Source organism: Bombina bombina, chromosome 2 (assembly GCF_027579735.1).
Source record: "Bombina bombina isolate aBomBom1 chromosome 2, aBomBom1.pri, whole genome shotgun sequence".
Lineage (NCBI taxonomy): Eukaryota > Metazoa > Chordata > Amphibia > Anura > Bombinatoridae > Bombina > Bombina bombina.
This window is the reverse complement of record NC_069500.1, coordinates 436,979,814-437,005,189: the sequence shown is the minus strand read 5'-3', so window position 1 is coordinate 437,005,189 and position 25,376 is coordinate 436,979,814. Positions and strand designations below refer to the sequence as shown.

At 41.7% G+C, this 25,376-nt stretch overlaps 1 protein-coding gene across 1 annotated transcript in view; it reads right to left on the bottom strand.

Annotated features, from left to right (window-relative positions):
• Positions 1-25,376, bottom strand: part of CIT (citron rho-interacting serine/threonine kinase) — an 839,833-nt gene that overhangs the window by 785,980 nt on the left and 28,477 nt on the right. The window lies entirely within an intron of this gene.

Here is a 25,376-nt window from a genome sequence, read left to right as displayed (position 1 = left end):
CAGGTACATAGTATCAGCCTTCACCTATACCTGCAAATATATGCTCTCACGTATATTAAGATAGATCCACCTATGTCCCTGATTGGCCTCTCTATATTGCCACCCTGCCATAATACCATTTATATACCAAGGTTGTGCTCCCCAATACAATTATACTGTACATAAGTGGCTAATTTATCTAATATTTATGGTTACTATCTAAATAAATCATCCACTAGGGCCAAAGAGGGACCAATTCTACTGTTTCCCCCCAAAGCTTCCCCTTTACTGTACAGTTTCTATACCTGTTGGTCCAAGAGAGGCCCATGTTTATTATTTGGGGTATTTGTATTTGATTCTTAGTTAAAAATGTTTAAGGGATACTTACTCTCACATATAAGAAAAACTGAGGTTTATATGCAGCATTATAGTACATTATATCAATGTATTTCTCAACACCAATTTATTTATGTGTAACAACAATCTTGTTAATTGCTATTTTCCGTTGTACTTTGGCTTTATTTACGACAATCCTGTACTGTTTTTGATTTTCAACCTCAATAAAAAATTATTTAAAAAAAAAGATGATGAGAAAGCAAAAGATGGGGTGAAGAAATGCAGTAAAAACAGAATTTATGCTTACCTGATAAATTACTTTCTCCAACGGTGTGTCCGGTCCACGGCGTCATCCTTACTTGTGGATATTCTCTACCCCAACAGGAAATGGCAAAGAGTCCCAGCAAACCTGGTCACATGATCCCGCCTAGGCTCCGCCCACCCCAGTCATTCGACCGAACGGGACAGGAGGAAATATATATAGGAGAAACCATATGGTACCGTGGTGACTGTAGTTAGAGAAAATAATTCATCAGACCTGATTAAAAAACCAGGGCGGGCCGTGGACCGGACACACCGTTGGAGAAAGTAATTTATCAGGTAAGCATAAATTCTGTTTTCTCCAACATTGGTGTGTCCGGTCCACGGCGTCATCCTTACTTGTGGGAACCAATACCAAAGCTTTAGGACACGGATGAAGGGAGGGAGCAAATCAGGTCACCTAAACGGAAGGCACTACAGCTTGCAAACCTTTCTCCCAAAATAGCCTCCGAAGAAGCAAAAGTATCAAATTTGTAAAATTTGGCAAAAGTGTGCAGTGAAGACCAAGTCGCTGCCTTACATATCTGGTCAACAGAAGCCTCGTTCTTGAAGGCCCATGTGGAAGCCACAGCCCTAGTGGAGTGAGCTGTGATTCTTTCAGGAGGCTGCCGTCCGGCAGTCTCATAAGCCAATCGGATAATGCTTTTAAGCCAAAAGGAAAGAGAGGTAGAAGTCGCTTTTAGACCTCTCCTTTTACCAGAATAAACAACAAACAAGGAAGATGTTTGTCTGAAATCTTTAGTAGCCTCTAAATAGAACTTTAGAGCACGGACAACGTCCAAATTGTGTAACAAACGTTCCTTCTTTGAAACTGGATTCGGACACAAAGAAGGTACAACTATCTCCTGGTTAATATTTTTGTTAGAAACAACTTTAGGAAGAAAACCAGGCTTAGTACACAAAACCACCTTATCTGCATGGAACACCAGATAAGGAGGAGAACACTGCAGAGCAGATAACTCTGAAACTCTTCTAGCAGAAGAAATTGCAACCAAAAACAAACTTTCCAAGATAGTAACTTAATATCTATGGAATGTAAGGGTTCAAACGGAACCCCTTGAAGAACTGAAAGAACTAGATATAGACTCCAGGGAGGAGTCAAAGGTCTGTAAACAGGCTTGATCCTAACCAGAGCCTGAACAAAAGCTTGAACATCTGGCACAGCTGCCAGTCTTTTGTGTAGTAAGACCGATAAAGCAGAGATCTGTCCCTTTAGAGAACTTGCAGATAATCCTTTCTCCAAACCTTCTTGAAGAAAGGAGAGAATCTTAGGATTTTTTATCTTATTCCATGGGAATCCTTTGGATTCACACCAACAGATATATTTTTTCCATATATTATGGTAAATTTTTCTAGTTACACGTTTTCTGGCCTGAACCAGAGTATCTATCACCGAATCTGAAAACCCACGCTTTGATAGAATCAAGCGTTCAATCTCCAAGCCGTCAGTTGGAGGGAGACCAGATTTGGGTGTTCGAATGGACCTTGAACAAGAAGGTCCTGTCTCAAAGGTAGCTTCCATGTGGAGCCAATGATATATTCACCAGGTCTGCATACCAAGTCCTGCGTGGCCACGCAGGAGCTATCAAGATCACCGAGGCCCTCTCCTGATTGATCCTGGCTATCAGCCTGGGAATGAGAGGAAACGGTGGGAATACGTAAGCTAGGTTGAAAGTCCAAGGTGCTACTAGTGCATCTACTAGAGTCGCCTTGGGATCCCTGGATCTGGACCCGTAGCAAGGAACCTTGAAGTTCTGACAAGACGCCATCAGATCCATGTCTGGAATGCCCCATAATTGAGTTATTTGGGCAAAGATTTCCGGATGGAGTTCCCACTCCCCCGGATGAAATGTCTGACGACTCAGAAAATACGCTTCCCAATTTTCCACTCCTGGGATGTGGATCGCAGACAAGTGGTAGGAGTGATCCTCCGCCCATTGAATTATTTTGGTCACTTCTTTCATCGCCAGGGAACTCTTTGTTCCCCCTTGATGATTGATATAAGCAACAGTCGTCATGTTGTCTGATTGGAACCTTATGAATTTGGCCTTTGCTAGTTGAGGCCAAGCTCTGAGAGCATTGAATATCGCTCTCAGTTCCAGAATGTTTATCGGGAGAAGAGACTCCTCCCGAGACCATAGACCCTGAGCTTTCAGGGATTCACAGACCGCACCCCAGCCCACTAAACTGGCGTCGGTCGTGACAATGACCCACTCTGGCAGGCGGAAGCTCATTCCCTGAGACAGATGGTCCAGGGTCAGCCACCAACGGAGTGAATCTCTGGTCTTTTGATCTACTTGAATCATTGGAGACAAGTCTGTATAATCCCCATTCCACTGTTTGAGCATGCACAGTTGTAATGGTCTTAGATGAATTCGTGCAAAGGGAACTATGTCCATTGTTGCAACCATCAATCCTATTACTTCCATGCACTGCGCTATGGAAGGACGAGGAACAGAATGAAGCACTTGACAAGAGCTTAGAAGTTTTGATTTTCTGACCTCTGTCAGAAAAATCCTCATTTCTAAGGAATCTATTATTGTTCCCAAGAAGGGAACTCTTGTTGACGGGGACAGAGAACTCTTTTCTTTGTTCACCTTCCATCCGTGAGATGTGAGAAAGGCTAGAATGATGTCCGTATGAGCCTTTGCCTTTGACAGGGACGACGCTTGTATTAAAATGTCGTCCAAGTAAGGTACTACTGCAATGCCCCTTGGTCTTAGAACCGCTAGAAGGGACCCTAGCACCTTTGTGAAAATCCTTGGAGCAGTGGCTAATCCGAATGGAAGAGCCACAAACTGGTAATGTTTGTCCAGAAAAGCGAACCTTAGGAACTGATGATGTTCCTTGTGGATAGGGATATGTAGGTACGCATCCTTTAGATCCACGGTAGTCATAAATTGACTTTCCTGGATGGTGGGTAGAATCGTTCGAATGGTTTCCATTTTGAACGATGGTACCCTGAGAAATTTGTTTAGGATCTTCAAATCCAAAATTGGTCTGAACGTTCCCTCTTTTTTGGGAACTACGAACAGATTGGAATAAAATCCCATTCCTTGTTCCTTTATTGGAACTGGGTGTATCACTCCCATCTTTAACAGGTCTTCTACACAATGTAAGAATGCCTGTCTCTTTATTTGGTTTGAGGATAAGTGAGACTTGTGGAACCTTCCCCTTGGGGGTAGTTCCTTGAATTCCAGGAGATAACCTTGAGAAACTATTTCTAGCGCCCAAGGATCCTGAACATCTCTTGCCCAAGCCTGAGCAAAGAGAGAAAGTCTGCCCCCCACCAGATCCGGTCCCGGATCGGGGGCTACTCCTTCATGCTGTTTTGTTAGCAGTGGCAGGCTTCTTGGCCTGCTTACCCTTGTTCCAGCCTTGCATTGGTTTCCAGGCTGGTTTGGGTTGTGAGGCATTACCCTCTTGCTTAGAGGATGCAGAATTAGAGGCTGGTCCATTTCTGCGAAAGGGACGAAAAACAGAATTTATGTTTACCTGATAAATTACTTTCTCCAACGGTGTGTCCGGTCCACGGCGTCATCCTTACTTGTGGGATATTCTCTTCCCCAACAGGAAATGGCAAAGAGCCCAGCAAAGCTGGTCACATGATCCCTCCTAGGCTCCGCCTACCCCAGTCAGTCGACCGACGTTAAGGAGGAATATTTGCATAGGAGAAACCATATGATACCGTGGTGACTGTAGTTAAAGAAAATAAATTATCAGACCTGATTAAAAAACCAGGGCGGGCCGTGGACCGGACACACCGTTGGAGAAAGTAATTTATCAGGTAAACATAAATTCTGTTTTCTCCAACATAGGTGTGTCCGGTCCACGGCGTCATCCTTACTTGTGGGAACCAATACCAAAGCTTTAGGACACGGATGATGGGAGGGAGCAAATCAGGTCACCTAGATGGAAGGCACCACGGCTTGCAAAACCTTTCTCCCAAAAATAGCCTCAGAAGAAGCAAAAGTATCAAACTTGTAAAATTTGGTAAAAGTGTGCAGTGAAGACCAAGTCGCTGCCCTACATATCTGATCAACAGAAGCCTCGTTCTTGAAGGCCCATGTGGAAGCCACAGCCCTAGTGGAATGAGCTGTGATTCTTTCGGGAGGCTGCCGTCCGGCAGTCTCGTAAGCCAATCTGATGATGCTTTTAATCCAAAAAGAGAGAGAGGTAGAAGTTGCTTTTTGACCTCTCCTTTTACCGGAATAAACAACAAACAAGGAAGATGTTTGTCTAAAATCCTTTGTAGCATCTAAATAGAATTTCAGAGTGCGAACAACATCCAAATTGTGCAACAAACGTTCCTTCTTTGAAACTGGTTTCGGACACAGAGAAGGTACGATAATCTCCTGGTTAATGTTTTTGTTAGAAACAACTTTTGGAAGAAAACCAGGTTTAGTACGTAAAACCACCTTATCTGCATGGAACACCAGATAAGGTGGAGAACACTGCAGAGCAGATAATTCTGAAACTCTTCTAGCAGAAGAAATTGCAACCAAAAACAAAACTTTCCAAGATAATAACTTAATATCAACGGAATGTAAGGGTTCAAACGGAACCCCCTGAAGAACTGAAAGAACTAAATTGAGACTCCAAGGAGGAGTCAAAGGTTTGTAAACAGGCTTGATTCTAACCAGAGCCTGAACAAAGGCTTGAACATCTGGCACAGCTGCCAGCTTTTTGTGAAGTAACACAGACAAGGCAGAAATCTGTCCCTTCAAGGAACTTGCAGATAATCCTTTTTCCAATCCTTCTTGAAGGAAGGATAGAATCTTAGGAATCTTAACCTTGTCCCAAGGGAATCCTTTAGATTCACACCAACAGATATATTTTTTCCAAATTTTGTGGTAAATTTTTCTAGTTACAGGCTTTCTGGCCTGAACAAGAGTATCAATAACAGAATCTGAGAACCCTCGCTTCGATAAGATCAAGCGTTCAATCTCCAAGCAGTCAGCTGGAGTGAGACCAGATTCGGATGTTCGAACGGACCTTGAACAAGAAGGTCTCGTCTCAAAGGTAGCTTCCATGGTGGAGCCGATGACATATTCACCAGATCTGCATACCAAGTCCTGCGTGGCCACGCAGGAGCTATCAAGATCACCGACGCCCTCTCCTGATTGATCCTGGCTACCAGCCTGGGGATGAGAGGAAACGGCGGGAATACATAAGCTAGTTTGAAGGTCCAAGGTGCTACTAGTGCATCTACTAGAGTCGCCTTGGGATCCCTGGATCTGGACCCGTAGCAAGGAACTTTGAAGTTCTGACGAGAGGCCATCAGATCCATGTCTGGAATGCCCCACAGTTGAGTGATTTGGGCAAAGATTTCCGGATGGAGTTCCCACTCCCCCGGATGCAATGTCTGACGACTCAGAAAATCCGCTTCCCAATTTTCCACTCCTGGGATGTGGATTGCAGACAGGTGGCAGGAGTGAGTCTCCGCCCATTGAATGATTTTGGTCACTTCTTCCATCGCCAGGGAACTCCTTGTTCCCCCCTGATGGTTGATGTACGCAACAGTCGTCATGTTGTCTGATTGAAACCGTATGAACTTGGCCCTCGCTAGCTGAGGCCAAGCCTTGAGAGCATTGAATATCGCTCTCAGTTCCAGAATATTTATCGGTAGAAGAGATTCTTCCCGAGACCAAAGACCCTGAGCTTTCAGGGATCCCCAGACCGCGCCCCAGCCCATCAGACTGGCGTCGGTCGTGACAATGACCCACTCTGGTCTGCGGAAGGTCATCCCTTGTGACAGGTTGTCCAGGGACAGCCACCAACGGAGTGAGTCTCTGGTCCTCTGATTTACTTGTATCTTCGGAGACAAGTCTGTATAGTCCCCATTCCACTGACTGAGCATGCACAGTTGTAATGGTCTTAGATGAATGCGCGCAAAAGGAACTATGTCCATTGCCGCTACCATCAAACCTATCACTTCCATGCACTGCGCTATGGAAGGAAGAGGAACGGAATGAAGTATCCGACAAGAGTCTAGAAGTTTTGTTTTTCTGGCCTCTGTCAGAAAAATCCTCATTTCTAAGGAGTCTATTATTGTTCCCAAGAAGGGAACCCTTGTTGACGGAGATAGAGAACTCTTTTCCACGTTCACTTTCCATCCGTGAGATCTGAGAAAGGCCAGGACGATGTCCGTGTGAGCCTTTGCTTGAGGAAGGGACGACGCTTGAATCAGAATGTCGTCCAAGTAAGGTACTACAGCAATGCCCCTTGGTCTTAGCACCGCTAGAAGGGACCCTAGTACCTTTGTGAAAATCCTTGGAGCAGTGGCTAATCCGAAAGGAAGCGCCACGAACTGGTAATGCTTGTCCAGGAATGCGAACCTTAGGAACCGATGATGTTCCTTGTGGATAGGAATATGTAGATACGCATCCTTTAAATCCACCATGGTCATGAATTGACCTTCCTGGATGGAAGGAAGAATTGTTCGAATGGTTTCCATTTTGAACGATGGAACCTTGAGAAACTTGTTTAAGATCTTGAGATCTAAGATTGGTCTGAACGTTCCCTCTTTTTTTGGGAACTATGAACAGATTGGAGTAGAACCCCATCCCTTGTTCTCCTAATGGAACAGGATGAATCACTCCCATTTTTAACAGGTCTTCTACACAATGTAAGAATGCCTGTCTTTTTATGTGGTCTGAAGACAACTGAGACCTGTGGAACCTCCCCCTTGGGGGAAGCCCCTTGAATTCCAGAAGATAACCTTGGGAGACTATTTCTAGTGCCCAAGGATCCAGAACATCTCTTGCCCAAGCCTGAGCGAAGAGAGAGAGTCTGCCCCCCAACAGATCCGGTCCCGGATCGGGGGCCAACATTTCATGCTGTCTTGGTAGCAGTGGCAGGTTTCTTGGCCTGCTTTCCCTTGTTCCAGCCTTGCATTGGTCTCCAAGCTTGCTTGGCTTGAGAAGTATTACCCTCTTGCTTAGAGGACGTAGCACTTTGGGCTGGTCCGTTTTCTACGAAAGGGACGAAAATTAGGTTTATTTTTGGCCTTGAAAGGCCGATCCTGAGGAAGGGCGTGGCCCTTACCCCCAGTGATATCAGAGATAATCTCTTTCAAGTCAGGGCCAAACAGCGTTTTCCCCTTGAAAGGAATGTTAAGTAGTTTGTTCTTGGAAGACGCATCAGCTGACCAAGATTTCAACCAAAGCGCTCTGCGCGCCACAATAGCAAACCCAGAATTCTTAGCCGCTAACCTAGCCAATTGCAAAGTGGCGTCTAGGGTGAAAGAATTAGCCAATTTGAGAGCACTGATTCTGTCCATAATCTCCTCATAAGGAGGAGAATCACTATCGACCGCCTTTACCAGCTCATCGAACCAGAAACACGCGGCTGTAGCGACAGGGACAATGCATGAAATTGGTTGTAGAAGGTAACCCTGCTGAACAAACATCTTTTTAAGTAAACCTTCTAATTTTTTATCCATAGGATCTTTGAAAGCACAACTATCTTCTATGGGTATAGTGGTGCGTTTGTTTAAAGTGGAAACCGCTCCCTCGACCTTGGGGACTGTCTGCCATAAGTCCTTTCTGGGGTCGACCATAGGAAACAATTTTTTAAATATGGGGGGAGGGACGAAAGGTATACCGGGCCTTTCCCATTCTTTATTTACAATGTCCGCCACCCGCTTGGGTATAGGAAAAGCTTCTGGGAGCCCCGGGACCTCTAGGAACTTGTCCATTTTACATAGTTTCTCTGGGATGACCAAATTGTCACAATCATCCAGAGTGGATAATAAAAACTACAGTTAAACACTAAAAAACTCTAAGCCATCTCCGTGGAGATGTTGCCTGTACAACGGCAAAGAGAATGACTGGGGTAGGCGGAGCCTAGGAGGGATCATGTGACCAGCTTTGCTGGGCTCTTTGCCATTTCCTGTTGGGGAAGAGAATATCCCACAAGTAAGGATGACGCCGTGGACCGGACACACCTATGTTGGAGAAATTAGGTTTATTTTTAGCCTTAAAAGACCTATCCTGTGGAAGGGCGTGGCCCTTTCCCCCAGTGATGTCTGAAATAATCTCTTTCAAATCAGGTCCAAATAAAGTTTTACCTTTGAAAGGAATGTTAAGCAATTTTGTCTTGGATGACACATCCGCTGACCAAGACTTTAGCCAAAGCGCTCTGCGCGCCACGATAGCAAACCCTGAATTTTTCGCCGCTAATTTTGCTAATTGCAAAGCGGCATCTAAAATAAAAGAGTTAGCCAATTTAAGTGCGTGAACTCTGTCCATAACCTCCTCATATGGAGTTTCTCTACTGAGCGACTTTTCTAGTTCCTCGAACCAGAACCACGCTGCCGTAGTGACAGGAACAATGCATGAAATTGGTTGTAGAAGGTAGCCTTGCTGTACAAAAATCTTTTTAAGCAAACCTTCCAATTTTTTATCCATAGGATCTTTGAAAGCACAACTATCTTCGATAGGAATAGTAGTGCGTTTGTTTAGAGTAGAAACTGCCCCCTCGACCTTGGGGACTGTCTGCCATAAGTCCTTTCTGGGGTCGACCATAGGAAATAATTTCTTAAATATAGGGGGAGGAACAAAAGGTATGCCGGGCTTTTCCCACTCTTTATTTACTATGTCCGCCACCCGCTTGGGTATAGGAAAAGCGTCGGGGGGCACCGGAACCTCTAGGAACCTGTCCATCTTGCATAATTTCTCTGGAATGACCAAATTGTCACAATCATCCAGAGTAGATAACACCTCCTTAAGCAGTGCGCGGAGATGTTCTAATTTAAATTTAAATGTCACAACATCAGGTTCAGCTTGATGAGAAATTTTTCCTGAATCTGAAATTTCTCCCTCAGACAAAACCTCCCTCATGGCCCCTTCAGATTGGTGTGAGGGTATGACAGAACAATTATCATCAGCGTCCTCTTGCTCTTCAGTGTTTAAAACAGAGCAATCGCGCTTTCTCTGATAAGTAGGCATTTTGGATAAAAGATTTGCTATGGAGTTATCCATTACAGCCGTTAATTGTTGCATGGTAATAAGTATTGGCGCACTAGATGTACTAGGGGGCCTCCTGCATGGGCAAAACTGGTGTAGACACAGTAGGAGATGATGTACTATCATGTTTACTCCCCTCATTTGAGGAATCATCTTGGGCAATATCATTATTTGTGGCAGTACTGTCCTTACTTTGTTTGGACGCTATGGCACAATTATCACAAAAATTTAAATGGGGAGACACATTGGCTTTCATACATATAGAACATAGCTTATCTGAAGGTACAGACATGTTAAACAGGCTTAAACTTGTCAACAAAGCACAAAAAAAGTTTTAAAATAAAACCGTTACTGTCACTTTAAATTTCAAACAGAAAACACTTTATTACTGAATATGTGAAAAAGTATGAAGGAATTGTTCAAAAATTACCAAAATTTCACCACAGTGTCTTAAAGCCTTAAAAGTATTGCACACCAAATTTCAGAGCTTTAACCCTTAAAATAACGGAACCGGAGCCGTTTTTCAATTTAACCCCTATACAGTCCCAGATATAGTCTTTGCTAAGACCCAACCAAGCCCTGAGGGGAATACGATACCAAATGACGCCTTCTAAAAGCTTTTTCAGAGATTCTTAGATCCTCACACATGCATCTGCATGCCCTGCTCTCAAAAAACAACTGCGCATTAATGGCGCGAAAATGAGGCTCAGTCTATGACTAGAAAGGCCCCCTGACTGAAAAAGGTGTCCAATACAGTGCCTGCCGTTTTATAACGTTCCCCAAGATTATAAATGCCAATTATTAGCCTAAATCTGAATAATATGCACAAATAAAGCAATCGATTTAGCCCATAAAAAACAGAATTTATGTTTACCTGATAAATTTCTTTCTCCAACGGTGTGTCCGGTCCACGGCGTCATCCTTACTTGTGGGATATTCTCTTCCCCAACAGGAAATGGCAAAGAGCCCAGCAAAGCTGGTCACATGATCCCTCCTAGGCTCCGCCTACCCCAGTCATTCGACCGACGTTAAGGAGGAATATTTGCATAGGAGAAACCATATGGTACCGTGGTGACTGTAGTTAAAGAAAATAAAATATCAGACCTGATTAAAAAAACCAGGGCGGGCCGTGGACCGGACACACCGTTGGAGAAAGAAATTTATCAGGTAAACATAAATTCTGTTTTCTCCAACATAGGTGTGTCCGGTCCACGGCGTCATCCTTACTTGTGGGAACCAATACCAAAGCTTTAGGACACGGATGAAGGGAGGGAGCAAATCAGGTCACCTAAATGGAAGGCACCACGGCTTGCAAAACCTTTCTCCCAAAAATAGCCTCAGAAGAAGCAAAAGTATCAAACTTGTAAAATTTGGTAAAAGTGTGCAGTGAAGACCAAGTCGCTGCCCTACATATCTGATCAACAGAAGCCTCGTTCTTGAAGGCCCATGTGGAAGCCACAGCCCTAGTGGAATGAGCTGTGATTCTTTCGGGAGGCTGCCGTCCGGCAGTCTCGTAAGCCAATCTGATGATGCTTTTAATCCAAAAAGAGAGAGAGGTAGAAGTTGCTTTTTGACCTCTCCTTTTACCTGAATAAACAACAAACAAGGAAGATGTTTGTCTAAAATCCTTTGTAGCATCTAAATAGAATTTTAGAGCGCGAACAACATCCAAATTGTGCAACAAACGTTCCTTCTTTGAAACTGGTTTTGGACACAGAGAAGGTACGATAATCTCCTGGTTAATGTTTTTGTTAGAAACAACTTTTGGAAGAAAACCAGGTTTAGTACGTAAAACCACCTTATCTGCATGGAACACCAGATAAGGAGGAGAACACTGCAGAGCAGATAATTCTGAGACTCTTCTAGCAGAAGAAATCGCAACTAAAAACAAAACTTTCCAAGATAATAACTTAATATCAACGGAATGTAAGGGTTCAAACGGAACCCCCTGAAGAACTGAAAGAACTAAATTGAGACTCCAAGGAGGAGTCAAAGGTTTGTAAACAGGCTTGATTCTAACCAGAGCCTGAACAAAGGCTTGAACATCTGGCACAGCTGCCAGCTTTTTGTGAAGTAATACCGACAAGGCAGAAATCTGTCCCTTCAGGGAACTTGCAGATAATCCTTTTTCCAATCCTTCTTGAAGGAAGGATAGAATCCTAGGAATCTTAACCTTGTCCCAAGGGAATCCTTTAGATTCACACCAACAGATATATTTTTTCCAAATTTTGTGGTAAATCTTTCTAGTCACAGGCTTTCTGGCCTGAACAAGAGTATCGATAACAGAATCTGAGAATCCTCGCTTCGATAAAATCAAGCGTTCAATCTCCAAGCAGTCAGCTGGAGTGAAACCAGATTCGGATGTTCGAACGGACCCTGAACAAGAAGGTCTCGTCTCAAAGGTAGCTTCCAAGGTGGAGCCGATGACATATTCACCAGATCTGCATACCAAGTCCTGCGTGGCCACGCAGGAGCTATCAAGATCACCGACGCCCTCTCCTGCTTGATCCTGGCTATCAGCCTGGGGATGAGAGGAAATGGCGGGAACACATAAGCTAGTTTGAAGGTCCAAGGTGCTACTAGTGCATCCACTAGAGCCGCCTTGGGATCCCTGGATCTGGCCCCGTAGCAAGGAACTTTGAAGTTCTGACGAGAGGCCATCAGATCCATGTCTGGAATGCCCCACAGGTGAGTGACTTGGGCAAAGATTTCCGGATGGAGTTCCCACTCCCCCGGATGCAATGTCTGCCTGCCGATATTATTATATCAAAATACCCAGATAAAATGATTCCTCAAGGCTAAATATGTGTTAATAATCAATCGATTTAGCCCAGAAAAAGTCTACAGTTTAAATAAGCCCTTGTGAAGCCCTTATTTACAATCGTAATAAACATGGCTTACCGGATCCCATAGGGAAAATGACAGCTTCCAGCATTACATCGTCTTGTTAGAATGTGTCATACCTCAAGCAGCAAGGGACTGCAAACTGTTCCCCCAACTGAAGTTAATTGCTCTCAACAGTCCTGTGTGGAACAGCCATGGATTTTAGTTACGGTTGCTAAAATCATTTTCCTCATACAAACAGAATTCTTCATCTCTTTTCTGTTTCTGAGTAAATAGTACGTACCAGCACTATTTGAAAATAACAAACTCTTGATTGAATAATGAAAAACTACAGTTAAACACTAAAAAACTCTAAGCCATCTCCGTGGAGATGTTGCCTGTACAACGGCAAAGAGAATGACTGGGGTAGGCGGAGCCTAGGAGGGATCATGTGACCAGCTTTGCTGGGCTCTTTGCCATTTCCTGTTGGGGAAGAGAATATCCCACAAGTAAGGATGACGCCGTGGACCGGACACACCTATGTTGGAGAAATGTCTACCAGTTTTTTAGCCCATAATAAGCCCTTTATTCTGTTTGTTTTTGACTAAGAAAATGGCTTACCGGTCCCCATGAGGGGAAATGACAGCCTTCCAGCATTACACAGTCTTGTTAGAAATATGGCTAGTCATACCTTAAGCAGAAAAGTCTGCTAACTGTTTCCCCCAACTGAAGTTACTTCATCTCAACAGTCCTATGTGGAAATAGCAACCGATTTTAGTTACTGTCTGCTAAAATCATCTTCCTCTTACAAACAGAAATCTTCATCCTTTTCTGTTTCAGAGTAAATAGTACATACCAGCACTATTTTAAAATAACAAACACTTGATAGAAGAATAAAAACTACATTTAAACACCAAAAAACTCTTAACCATCTCCGTGGAGATGTTGCCTGTGCAACGGCAAAGAGAATGACTGGGGTGGGCGGAGCCTAGGCGGGATCATGTGACCAGCTTTGCTGGGACTCTTTGCCATTTCCTGTTGGGGAAGAGAATATCCCACAAGTAAGGATGACGCCGTGGACCGGACACACCAATGTTGGAGAAATTAAACAAAAAAGAAAGGGCGCCTCCTAGTGTAGCCAGTATATATAAGGATAAATAGAATGAGATATAGATTTTGTACTCACATGTAGTGAAGGCAAAGATAATGCCTAGATGAGCAGTCTGGAAACTTATCAGTGTCCCAGTTGACTGTGCATAAGAATGCTAGGGCAGCTCCTCTTAGTAGATTTCCAAAATCATCTGAAAAGTAAAAAGATATACAGAGGGCGACTCCTAGTGTGGAATTAGTAAGCAGAGTGTGAACCCACCAGCTTTACCCTTCAGAGATATACTCACAAAGTATAGAGCACACTGTAGTGCTAATGAAGCAAGCTGGGTATATTAAAAGTGGCCCAGCGCACATACCACTCCGGTGAAAGATGGTCCAATGTATTAAAAATGTTCAGATAAAAAATCCAGGAGACTCCAGATATATATAAAAAAACACTTTATATGAAGATATAACAGTGTACAATAAAAATCAGTAGAATTCGCTACGCGTTTCTCAGAGCTACCACTCTGTTTCCTCAGGCAAGTTATACTGATCTAAAACTGAAGTCTCCTATTTATACATCCTCAAATAAATTAAAACATTGGTCACACCCAATTTACCAATTACTTATGCAAATGTTGCTATGGTGACCTTCACAATACAAACTGACTTTTCTTGATACCAGTATGTGAATATATAACCCATTGTATGCATAGATCTACTTTAACATATACAGCTAGTATCAAAACAAGTATGTGGCAGATATTTCAATATATCTCATAAACATTTCGGAAGAAAACATATACAGTATGCACAATAGTGTTTAAAAAAAAAAAAAAATACAGCGCTCATATAGTTGGTTCATTAAATTTTCAGCAATCTCTCTTTATGAAAGTGAATGCACTATTTATTTATATTTTATATGGTTAATAACTTATATGGTTAGAAGTTATTAACCATATAAAATATAAATAAATAGTGCATTCACTTTCATAAAGAGAGATTGCTGAAAATTTAATGAACCAACTATATGAGCGCTGTATTTTTTTTTTTAAACACTATTGTGCATACTGTATATGTTTTCTTCCGAAATGTTTATGAGATATATTGAAATATCTGCCACATACTTGTTTTGATACTAGCTGTATATGTTAAAGTAGATCTATGCATACAATGGGTTATATATTCACATACTGGTATCAAGAAAAGTCAGTTTGTATTGTGAAGGTCACCATAGCAACATTTGCATAAGTAATTGGTAAATTGGGTGTGACCAATGTTTTAATTTATTTGAGGATGTATAAATAGGAGACTTCAGTTTTAGATCAGTATAACTTGCCTGAGGAAACAGAGTGGTAGCTCTGAGAAACGCGTAGCGAATTCTACTGATTTTTATTGTACACTGTTATATCTTCATATAAAGTGTTTTTTTATATATATCTGGAGTCTCCTGGATTTTTTATCTGAACATTTTTAATACATTGGACCATCTTTCACCGGAGTGGTATGTGCGCTGGGCCACTTTTAATATACCCAGCTTGCTTCATTAGCACTACAGTGTGCTCTATACTTTGTGAGTATATCTCTGAAGGGTAAAGCTGGTGGGTTCACACTCTGCTTACTAATTCCACACTAGGAGTCGCCCTCTGTATATCTTTTTACTTTTCAATGTTGGAGAAAGATGTAGTATAGGCCACCATAGTATAGGTAGGCCACAGTAGTTATTGGCTAACAGTTTAAGCGATCATGAAATGAATAGGTCATGAAGAGAAGTGAGCTTATTGCATATAGAGCATGCATTTCAACAGACACATAAGTTAAAGGGACATAAAACAGTTTGAGATCTGTGCATATCGTAAAAGGGATAATTACTTAAAAGTAGTTTGCATGAAAAAAATGTTTAAAAACTGCTGGCAAGTATTTTCAAATAATTTTCAAAAATAAGCAAAATGAATTACATAGCTAAGCTGCCTTGAGCAGCCAACTCCACCCCCCACCCTTATCAGTGTTTAGACACAGGCATTGTATTTCAACCGAGTTCACAGCTTCTAGGCATGCTCCAGCAGATAATCCCTATGCCCTTTGTATTCTACAAGAACAACAATAGATATAGATACAGTCATAGAAGGAAATGTGTGGGGGGGGAGTTAAAGCTTTACAATTCAGAAACTAAAATGAAAGGGATAAGGGCGAGGCACTGCAGTATAAATTTGCAGGTAAAGTAATTAAAGGGACATTAAACACAATTTTTTTCTTTCATGATTCAGATAGAGAATACTATTTTAAACAACTTTCTAATTTACTTCTGTTATCTAATTTGCTTCATTCTCTTGATATTCCTCCCTGAAAAGCATATTTAGATAGGCTCAGTAGCTTCTGATTGGTGGCTGCACATATTTGCAACATGTGATTGGCTCAGCCATGTGCATTGCTATTTCTTTAACAAAGGATATCTAAAGAATGAAGCAAATTAGATAATAGAAGTAAATTGGAATGTTATTTAAAATTGTATTCTTTGTCTGAATCATGGAAGAAAATGTTTGGGTTTAATGTCCCTTTAAAGTACATATTGATGTATTTTGTCTCTATCCCAACTTGTTTTATTTCTCTAAGTCCATCAAGAATTCAAACAAGAATCTGTGTATCTCTCTAATAGACTCCGTGAGCGAGGCTATAGTAATAGATCTATAAAAAAAAAAGCCCACTATCAGGCATTAAAAACTAAACATGAAACCCTTCTACAAACCAAAATCAAACCAATTGAAAACAAAATAAGATTAATCACTACTTTTCAATAGTAACTGGCATACATCATACACTGGCATTACACAATGATCCTCTCCTCTCAAGTCATAGAGGCGAAAGAGTATCTGTTGGATACAAAAGACCAAACAAATTAAGAGAGACATGTTAGTCAAGAGCCATTACATTCATAAACCTAAAAAAGATACACAAAACAAGGGAATGTTCCCTTGTGGAACATGCAGTACATGTCCCAAAGTTTGAAAATTACAATCGATAAAAAACAAATGTGATCAAATTCACAACTTGACCACTTATTTCTCATGCACTACTACAGGGGTGATCTATGTCCTTAAATGCCCATGTGATTTATTTTAAGTGGGCGTGACGACCAGACAGGTCAGAACCGTATACTTGAACATTGCAGAAACATCCGCAATGCCAAAAAAAAGAGCTAGAAAAAGGCAAAATAATCACCAGTGTAGCCAGACACTTCCATTATAAACACAATGGCAATGATGCCACCCTAAAGTTTTCTGTTATCCAACAAGCCTCTTTAGGAATAAGAGGTGGAAATATAGAAAGAACCCTATTACAAGTGGATATGGATCCATTTGCTTAACAGCATCAAGACACACGGCATGAATGATAACTATACATTATATCTATGACATTTTGTTACCTGTATTTTATGTTAAGAATTACCATTCTTTCAAACCATCCTTTTCATAAATTGAAAATATATCACTCTCCCAACTTTCAATGTTAATCATATTAAATACTAAAAAATTACTAATACAATGCACCAAATTCCACAGTTATAAGATAGATACTTGATTTTAACACCATTATGATACATATTGAAACAAAATGGCTAAAAAATGTTTGAATGCTTTTAGATACGTTACATTAGACATATTTGCAAATGTGTTAACAATATAAATAATTTGAATAATTAACAAAATGTATGCTTACCTGATAAATGTATTTCTTTCTTGACACAGCGAGTCCACGGCTCATCATAATTACTGTTGGGAATATCACTCCTGAACAGCAGGAGGAGGCAAAGAGCACCACAGCAAAGCTGTTAAATACCACTCCCCTACCCACAAACCCCAGTCATTCGACCAAAGGGAAAGGAGAAATGAAGTAATATAAGGTGCAGGGGTGCCTGAGGTTTATGAAAAAATAAACTTCTCTGAAAAGTTTAGGGCGGGCAGTGGACTCACCGTGTCAAGAAAGAAATAAATTTATCAGGTAAGCATAAATGTTGTTTTCTTTCTAATGACACAGTGAGTCCACGGATCATCATAATTACTGTTGGGAACCAATACCCAAGCCAGAGGACACGGATGATAAGGGAGGGACAAGACAGTTAACCTAAACAGAAGACACCACTGCTTGAAGAACCTTTCTCCCAAAAGAAGCCTCAGCCAAAGCAAAAGTATCAAATTTGTAAAATTTAGAAAAAGTGTGCAAAGATGACCAAGTGGCAGCCTTGCAAATCTGTTCTACAGAAGCTCAATTTTAAAGGCCCAAAAGAAGAAACAGTCCTTGTGGAATGAGCCGTGATTTTCTCAGGAGGCTGCTGTCCAGCAGTCTCAAACGCCAAGCGTATAACACTTCTCAACCAAAAAGAAAGAGAAGTGGCCGTAGCTTTCTGACCCTTACGTTTCCCAGAAAAAACAACAAATAAAGTAGAAGTCGCCTGTAAATAATATTTCAATGCATGAACCACATCCAGATTGTGCAACAAACGCTCCTTATGAGAAGGATTAGGACACAAAGAAGGAACAACAATCTCTTGATTAATATTCCAATCGGAAACCACCTTGGGAAGGAAACCTAAGGCAGTACGCAGTACTACCTTATCAGAATGAAAAATAAGGAAAGGAGATTCACACTGCAACGCTGAAAGCGCCAAAACTCTTCGAGTCGAAGAGATAGCAACCAAAAACAAAACTTTCCAGGATAACAACTTAATATCCAAAGAATGAATAGGCTCAAACGGAGCCTGTTGAATAACTCTAAGGAGTAGCAAACTTAAACAAAGGCCGGATTCTAACCAGGGCCTGACAAAAAGACTGAACATCTGGCACACCCGCTAGACGCTTGTGCAACAAAACAGATAAAGCAGGAATTTGCCCCTTCAAGGTACTTGCAGATAAACCCTTCTCCAGACACTCCTGGAGAGAAAAAAGACAAAATCCTAGGAATCCTAACTCTACTCCAAGAGTAGCCCCTGGATTCACACCAATACAGATATTTACGCCATATCTTATAGATGATGCCATGAGATCCAGGATTATACTCCGAAGCCAAAAAGAAAGAGAGGTTGCCGAGGCCTTCTGACCTCTCCACTGTCCAGAGTAAACAACAAACAGGTTAGATGTTTGGCGAAAATCTTTAGTAGCCTGTAAGTAAAACTTCAAGGCACGGACTACGTCTAGATTATGCAAAAGACGTTCCTTCTTTGAAGAAGGATTAGGACATAATGATGGAACAACAATCTCTTGATTGATATTCTTGTTAGAAACCACCTTAGGTAAAAACCCAGGTTTTGTATGCAGAACAACTTTATCTGAATGAAAGATCAGAATCACAATGTAAGGCAGATAACTCTGAGACTCTTCGAGCCGAGGAAATAGCCATCAGAAACAGAACTTTCCATGAAAGAAGTTTGATATCAATAGAATGAAGGGGTTCAAACGGAACCCCTTGAAGAACTTTAAGAACCAAGTTTAAGCTCCATGGAGGAGCAACAGGTTTAAACACAGGCTTAATTCTAACTAAAGCCTGACAAAATGCCTGAACGTCTGGAACTTCTGCCAGACGCTTGTGTAAAAGAATAGACAGAGCAGAAATCTGTCCCTTTAAAGAACTAGCTGATAATCCTTTGTCCAAACCCTCTTGGAGGAAGGACAATATCCTAGGAATCCTAACCCTACTCCATGAGTAATTCTTGGATTCACACCAATGAAGATATTTACGCCATATCTTGTGGTAAATTTTCCTGGTGACAGGCTTTCGTGCCTGTATTAAGGTATCAATTACTGACTCGGAGAAGCCACGCTTTGATAGGATCAAGCGTTCAATCTCCATGCAGTCAGTCTCAGAGAAAGTAGATTCGGATGATTGAAAGGACCTTGTATTAGAAGGTCTTGTCTCAGAGGCAGAGTCCACGGTGGAAAGGATGACATGTCCACTAGGTCTGCATACCAGGTCCTGCGTGGCCACGCAGGCGCTATCAATATCACCGATGCTCTTTCCTGTTTGATTTTGGCAATCAGACGAGGGAGCAGAGGAAACGGTGGAAACACATAAGCCAGGTTGAAGAACCAAGGCGCTGCTAGAGCATCTATCAGTGCCGCTTCTGGGTCCCTGGACCTGGATCCGTAACAAGGAAGCTTGGCGTTCTGGCGAGACGCCATGAGATCCAATTCTGGTTTGCCCCAATGGAGAACCAATTGAGCAAACACCTCCGGATGGAGTTCCCATTCCCTGGATGAAAAGTCTGAAGACTTAGAAAATCCGCCTCCCAGTTCTCTACACCTGGGATATGGATCGCTGACAGGTGGCAAGAGTGAGTCTCTGCCCAGCGAATTATCTTGGAGACTGACATCGCTAGGGAACTCCTGGTTCCCCCTTGATGGTTGATGTAAGCCACAGTCGTGATGTTGTCCGACTGAAATCTGATGAACCTCAGTGTTGCTAGCTGAGGCCAAGCCAGAAGAGCATTGAATATTGCTCTTAACTCCAGAATATTTATTGGGAGGAGTTTCTCCTCCTGAGTCCATGAACCCTGAGCCTTCAGGGAGTTCCAGACTGCACCCCAACCTAGAAGGCTGGCATCTGTTGTTACAATTGTCCAATCTGGTCTACGAAAGGTCATACCCTTGGACAGATGGGCCCGAGATAACCACCAGAGAAGAGAATCTCTGGTTTCCTGATCCAGATTTAGTAGAGGGGACAAATCTGTGTAATCCCCATTCCACTGACTGAGCATGCATAATTGCAGCGGTCTGAGATGCAGGCGCGCAAATAGCACTATGTCCATCGCCGCTACCATTAAGCCGATTACTTCCATGCACTGAGCCACCGTGGGGCGCGGAATGGAGTGAAGAACACGGCAAGCATTTAGAAGTTTTGATAACCTGGACTCCGTCAGGTAAATTTTCATTTCTACAGAATCTATTAGAGTCCCTAGGAAGGAAACCCTCGTGAGAGGAGATAGAGAACTCTTTTCTTCGTTCACTTTCCACCCATGCAACCTCAGGAATGCCAGAACTATCTCTGTATGAGATTTGGCAATTTGAAAGCTTGACGCCTGTATCAGGATATCGTCCAGGTAAGGAGCCACCGCTAGGCCTCGCGGTCTTAGGACCGCCAGAAGTGAGCCCAGAACCTTTGTAAAAATTCTTGGGGCTGTAGCCAACCCGAATGGAAGAGCTACAAATTGGTAATGCCTGTCTAGAAAGGCAAACCTCAGGAACTGATGATGATTCTTGTGAATCGGAATGTGAAGGTAGGCATCCTTTAAGTCCACTGTGGTCATGTACTGACCCTCTTGGATCATGGGTAAAATGGTTCGAATAGTTTCCATCTTGAATGACGGAACTCTGAGGAATTTGTTTAGGATCTTTAAATCCAAAATTGGTCTGAAGGTTCCCTCTTTTTAGGGAACCACAAACAGATTTGAATAAAACCCCTGTCCTTGTTCCGTCCGCGGAACTGGATGGATCACTCCCATTACAAGGAGATCTTGTACGCAGCTTAGGAATGCCTCTTTCTTTATCTGGTTTGCAGATAATCTTGAAAGGTGAAATCTCCCTTGTGGAGGAGAAGCTTTGAAGTCCAGAAGATATCCCTGAGATATGATCTCCAACGCCCAGGGATCCTAAACATCTCTTGCCCACGCCTGGGCGAAGAGAGAGAGTCTGCCCCCTACTAGATCCGTTGCCGGATAGGGGGCCGCTCCTTCATGCTGTCTTAGAGGCAGCAGCAGGCTTTCTGGCCTGCTTGCCCTTGTTCCAGGACTGGTTAGGTTTCCAGGCCTGCTTGGATTGAGCAAAAGTTCCCACTTGTTTTGAAGCAGAGGAAGTTGATGCTGCACCTGCCTTGAAATTTCGAAAGGCACGAAAATTAGACTGTTTGGCCTTTGATTTGGCCCTGTCCTGAGGAAGGGTATGACCCTTACCTCCAGTAATGTCAGCAATAATTTCTTTCAAACCAGGCCTGAATAAGGTCTGCCCCTTGAAAGGAATGTTGAGTAATTTAGACTTTGAAGTCACATCAGCTGACCAGGATTTGAGCCATAGCGCCCTACGCGCCTGGATGGCGAATCCGGAATTCTTAGCCGTTAGTTTAGTCAAATGAACAATGGCATCAGAAACAAATGAGTTAGCTAGCTTAAGAGTTCTAAGCTTGTCAACAATTTCAGTCAATGGAGCTGTATGGATGGCCTCTTCCAGGGCCTCAAACCAGAATGCCGCCGCAGCAGTGACAGGCGCAATGCATGCAAGGGGCTGTAAAATAAAACCTTGTTGAATAAACGTAACCCTCTAATTTTTTTATCCATTGGATCTGAAAAAGCACAACTGTCCTCAACCGGGATAGTGGTACGCTTTGCTAAAGTAGAAACTGCTCCCTCCACCTTAGGGACAGTCTGCCATAAGTCCCGTGTAGTGGCATCTATTGGAAACATTTTTCTAAATATAGGAGGTGGGGAAAAGGGCACACCGGGCCTATCCCACTCCTTACTAATAATTTCTGTAAGCCTTTTAGGTATTGGAAAAACATCAGTACTCACCGGCACTGCATAGTATTTATCCAGCCTACACAATTTCTCTGGCACTGCAATTGTGTCACAGTCATTCAGAGCAGCTAATACCTCCCCAAGCAATACACGGAGGTTCTCAAGCTTAAATTTAAAATTAGAAATCTCTGAATCAGGTCTCCCCGATTCAGAGACGTCACCCACAGACTGAAGCTCTCCGTCCTCAGGTTCTGCATATTGTGACGCAGTATCAGACATGGCTATTACAGCATCTACGCGCTCTGTATCTCGTCTAACCCCAGAGCTATCGCGCTTGCCTCTCAATTCAGGCAATCTGGATAATACCTCTGACAGGGTATTATTCATGATTGCAGCCATGTCCTGCAAAGTAATCGCTATGGGCGTCCCTGATGTACTTGGCGCCATATTAGCGTGCGTCCCTTGCGCGGGAGGCGAAGGGTCCGACACGTGGGGAGAGTTAGTCGACATAACTTCCCCCTCGACAGACCCCTCTGGTGACAATTCTTTTATAGATAAAGACTGATCTTTATTGTTTAAGGTGAAATTAATACATTTAGTACACATTCTCCTATGGGGCTCCACCATGGCTTTTAAACATAATGAACAAGTATCCTCTGTTTCAGACATGTTTGTACAGACTAGCAATGAGACTAGCAAGCTTGGAAAACACTTTAAAGCAAGTTAACAAGCAATATAAAAAACTTTACTGTGCCTTTAAGAGAAACAAATTGACAAAATTTGAAATAACAGTGAAAAAAGGCAGTTACACTAACAAAATTTTTACAGTGTATGTAACAAGTCAGCAGAGCATTGCACCCACTTGCAAATGGATGATTAACCCCTTAATAACAAAAACAGAATAATAAATGACAAAAACGTTTTTTAAACACAGTCACAACAACTGCCACAGTCTACTGTGATTGTTACCCTCCTCAAACACGACTTTGAAGCCTTTTGAGCCCTTCAGAGATGGCCTGGATCATGCATGAAGAAGCTGAATGTCTGTCAGTATTTTTATCTGCACAGAAAAGCACTAAAATAGGCCCTTCCCACTTATATTGCAACAGTGGAAAGCCTCAGGAACTGTTTCTAGGCAAAAATCAAACCAGCCATGTGGAAAAAAACTAGGCCCCAATAAGTTTTGTCACCAAACATATATAAAAACGATTAAACATGCCAGCAAACGTTTTATATTACACTTTTATAAGAGTATGTATCTCTATTAATAAGCCTGATACCAGTCGCTATCACTGCATTTAAGGCTTTACTTACATTAATCCGGTATCAGCAGCATTTTCTAGCAAATTCCATCCCTAGAAAAATATTAACTGCACATACCTTATTGCAGGAAAACCTGTACGCCATTCCCTCTCTGAAGTTACCTCACTCCTCAGAATATTCGAGAACAGCAATGGATCTTAGTTACTTCTGCTAAGATCATAGAAGTCACTGGCAGATTCTTCTTCTAATGCTGCCTGAGATGAAACAGTACACTCCGGTACCATTTAAAAATAACAAACTTTTGATTGAAGTTAAAAAACTAACTATAATACACCACTCTCCTCTTACTACGTCCATCTTTGTTGAGAGTTGCAAGAGAATGACTGGATATGGCAGTGAGGGGAGGAGCTATATAGCAGCTCTGCTGTGGGTGATCCTCTTGCAACTTCCTGTTGGGAAGGAGAATATCCCACAAGTAATGGATGATCCGTGGACTGGATACACTTAACAAGAGAAATCATGTTTATATACATCATGAGTCACATTCACTTCCCCAGTATTTTAACAGTCAACTGTCAATCCCCTCATATGTGACAAGTTTTCTATCATTATAAGTCATCTCCCAATTCTGGTTATATTATATATACATTTTTATAAATATTAAAAACAGGATTCTTTTATTATTATTTTTATGATCTGATCCAGCTGTCATGATATTATCCCAGTATGTTGATTTTAGCACTGTATCTGCATGTGAAAGCTGTTTTACATCATGATCTGTCAATACTCTATTTAATATCATACCATTGCGCATATGCCATGAAATAAGAATGCTACATTGTAATCTTCCCATTAAGAAATAAAGTGTGATCAGTTATTTCAACATACCTATTAGCGTACAAGTTTTTTCAACAATATCACGGTTTCCATAGTAATACGTATAGTTGCTTGTATAAATGGACGATCACATTACATCACAGCATGTTACCATTGATAGACATGCCTACAGACCAATACAGATATCTCAAAGCAATCGCCACACAGCCTATCAAACTCTTAGGGAGGGACTTTACTCGTCATATAATCTCTCAGATTGCAGCCCCGCGCACCCCTCTGAGGAAGCGTAAGTGAAACGCGACCATGTCAGGGGCATTCCTTGTTATTTTAACCAGCTCTCTACTTGTTGCTTATAATTATATATAATTTGACTCTTACTTAATTATTTACACTACTGCATTCCTGGTGCAAAGCCTGAGCGGTAGTTAGGTTCAGCGGTTATACCATTAGGTAAAAATCTTTTATTTCAGAACCTCTGTACATTGTACCTTCATATCTTATAACGATTTCAACTACATTTTGGTCTAATTATTCAGAAACGTTCAGGGATATTATCTTAGGCTGTACACAATCGGTGTGTGCAACACTAAACTGCCTCTATGCTCTTATCCTTTAAACTGTTGTTTATTTAAACACCAATATATTGGGTAGCTGACTCAGTACTTAACACACTGGAGTTTGTCAATTTATGTTACCTGATATAACATATAACATAATATAACTGATTAACACTATAACAGCTCAATATTACCTGGTTCTATTTCCTCATTCTAGTTTATTTACCTATACACTGTTTCCTGTTGTAAATGTCTCATGTTAATTTCCTTATTTATGCAGCCAGTATTGGAGTGATTTTAACTATAAGCAGGGCAGCAAACCCTATATCATTTTTGCTATCTGTTTTAATAAGAATCAATAATAAAAGTTACATTTTATGTGTCAATGTGATGGAGATGGAAGTGTGTCTTATATAAGTGTCTTAGCTTAGTGTTAGTGGAACTTTGTTGACTGAGGAATGAGAGAAAGTAATTGTAGTTTTTAAATAAAAAAATAAAAAATATTAATCAAAAAGGTTTGGATTTCTGAATAACTCTGGATTTTTAAATTTTGGATTTGGGGATTTGTCACAAACACACGTTAAATTCATAAAATTCTTATCACACATTTACAACAATAAATTTTACTTCTAAGAAAAAAAACTATCTTAAAAATGAAGGATCTAGAAATTTGACCTGTATTCTGTAGTATTCACAGTTCAC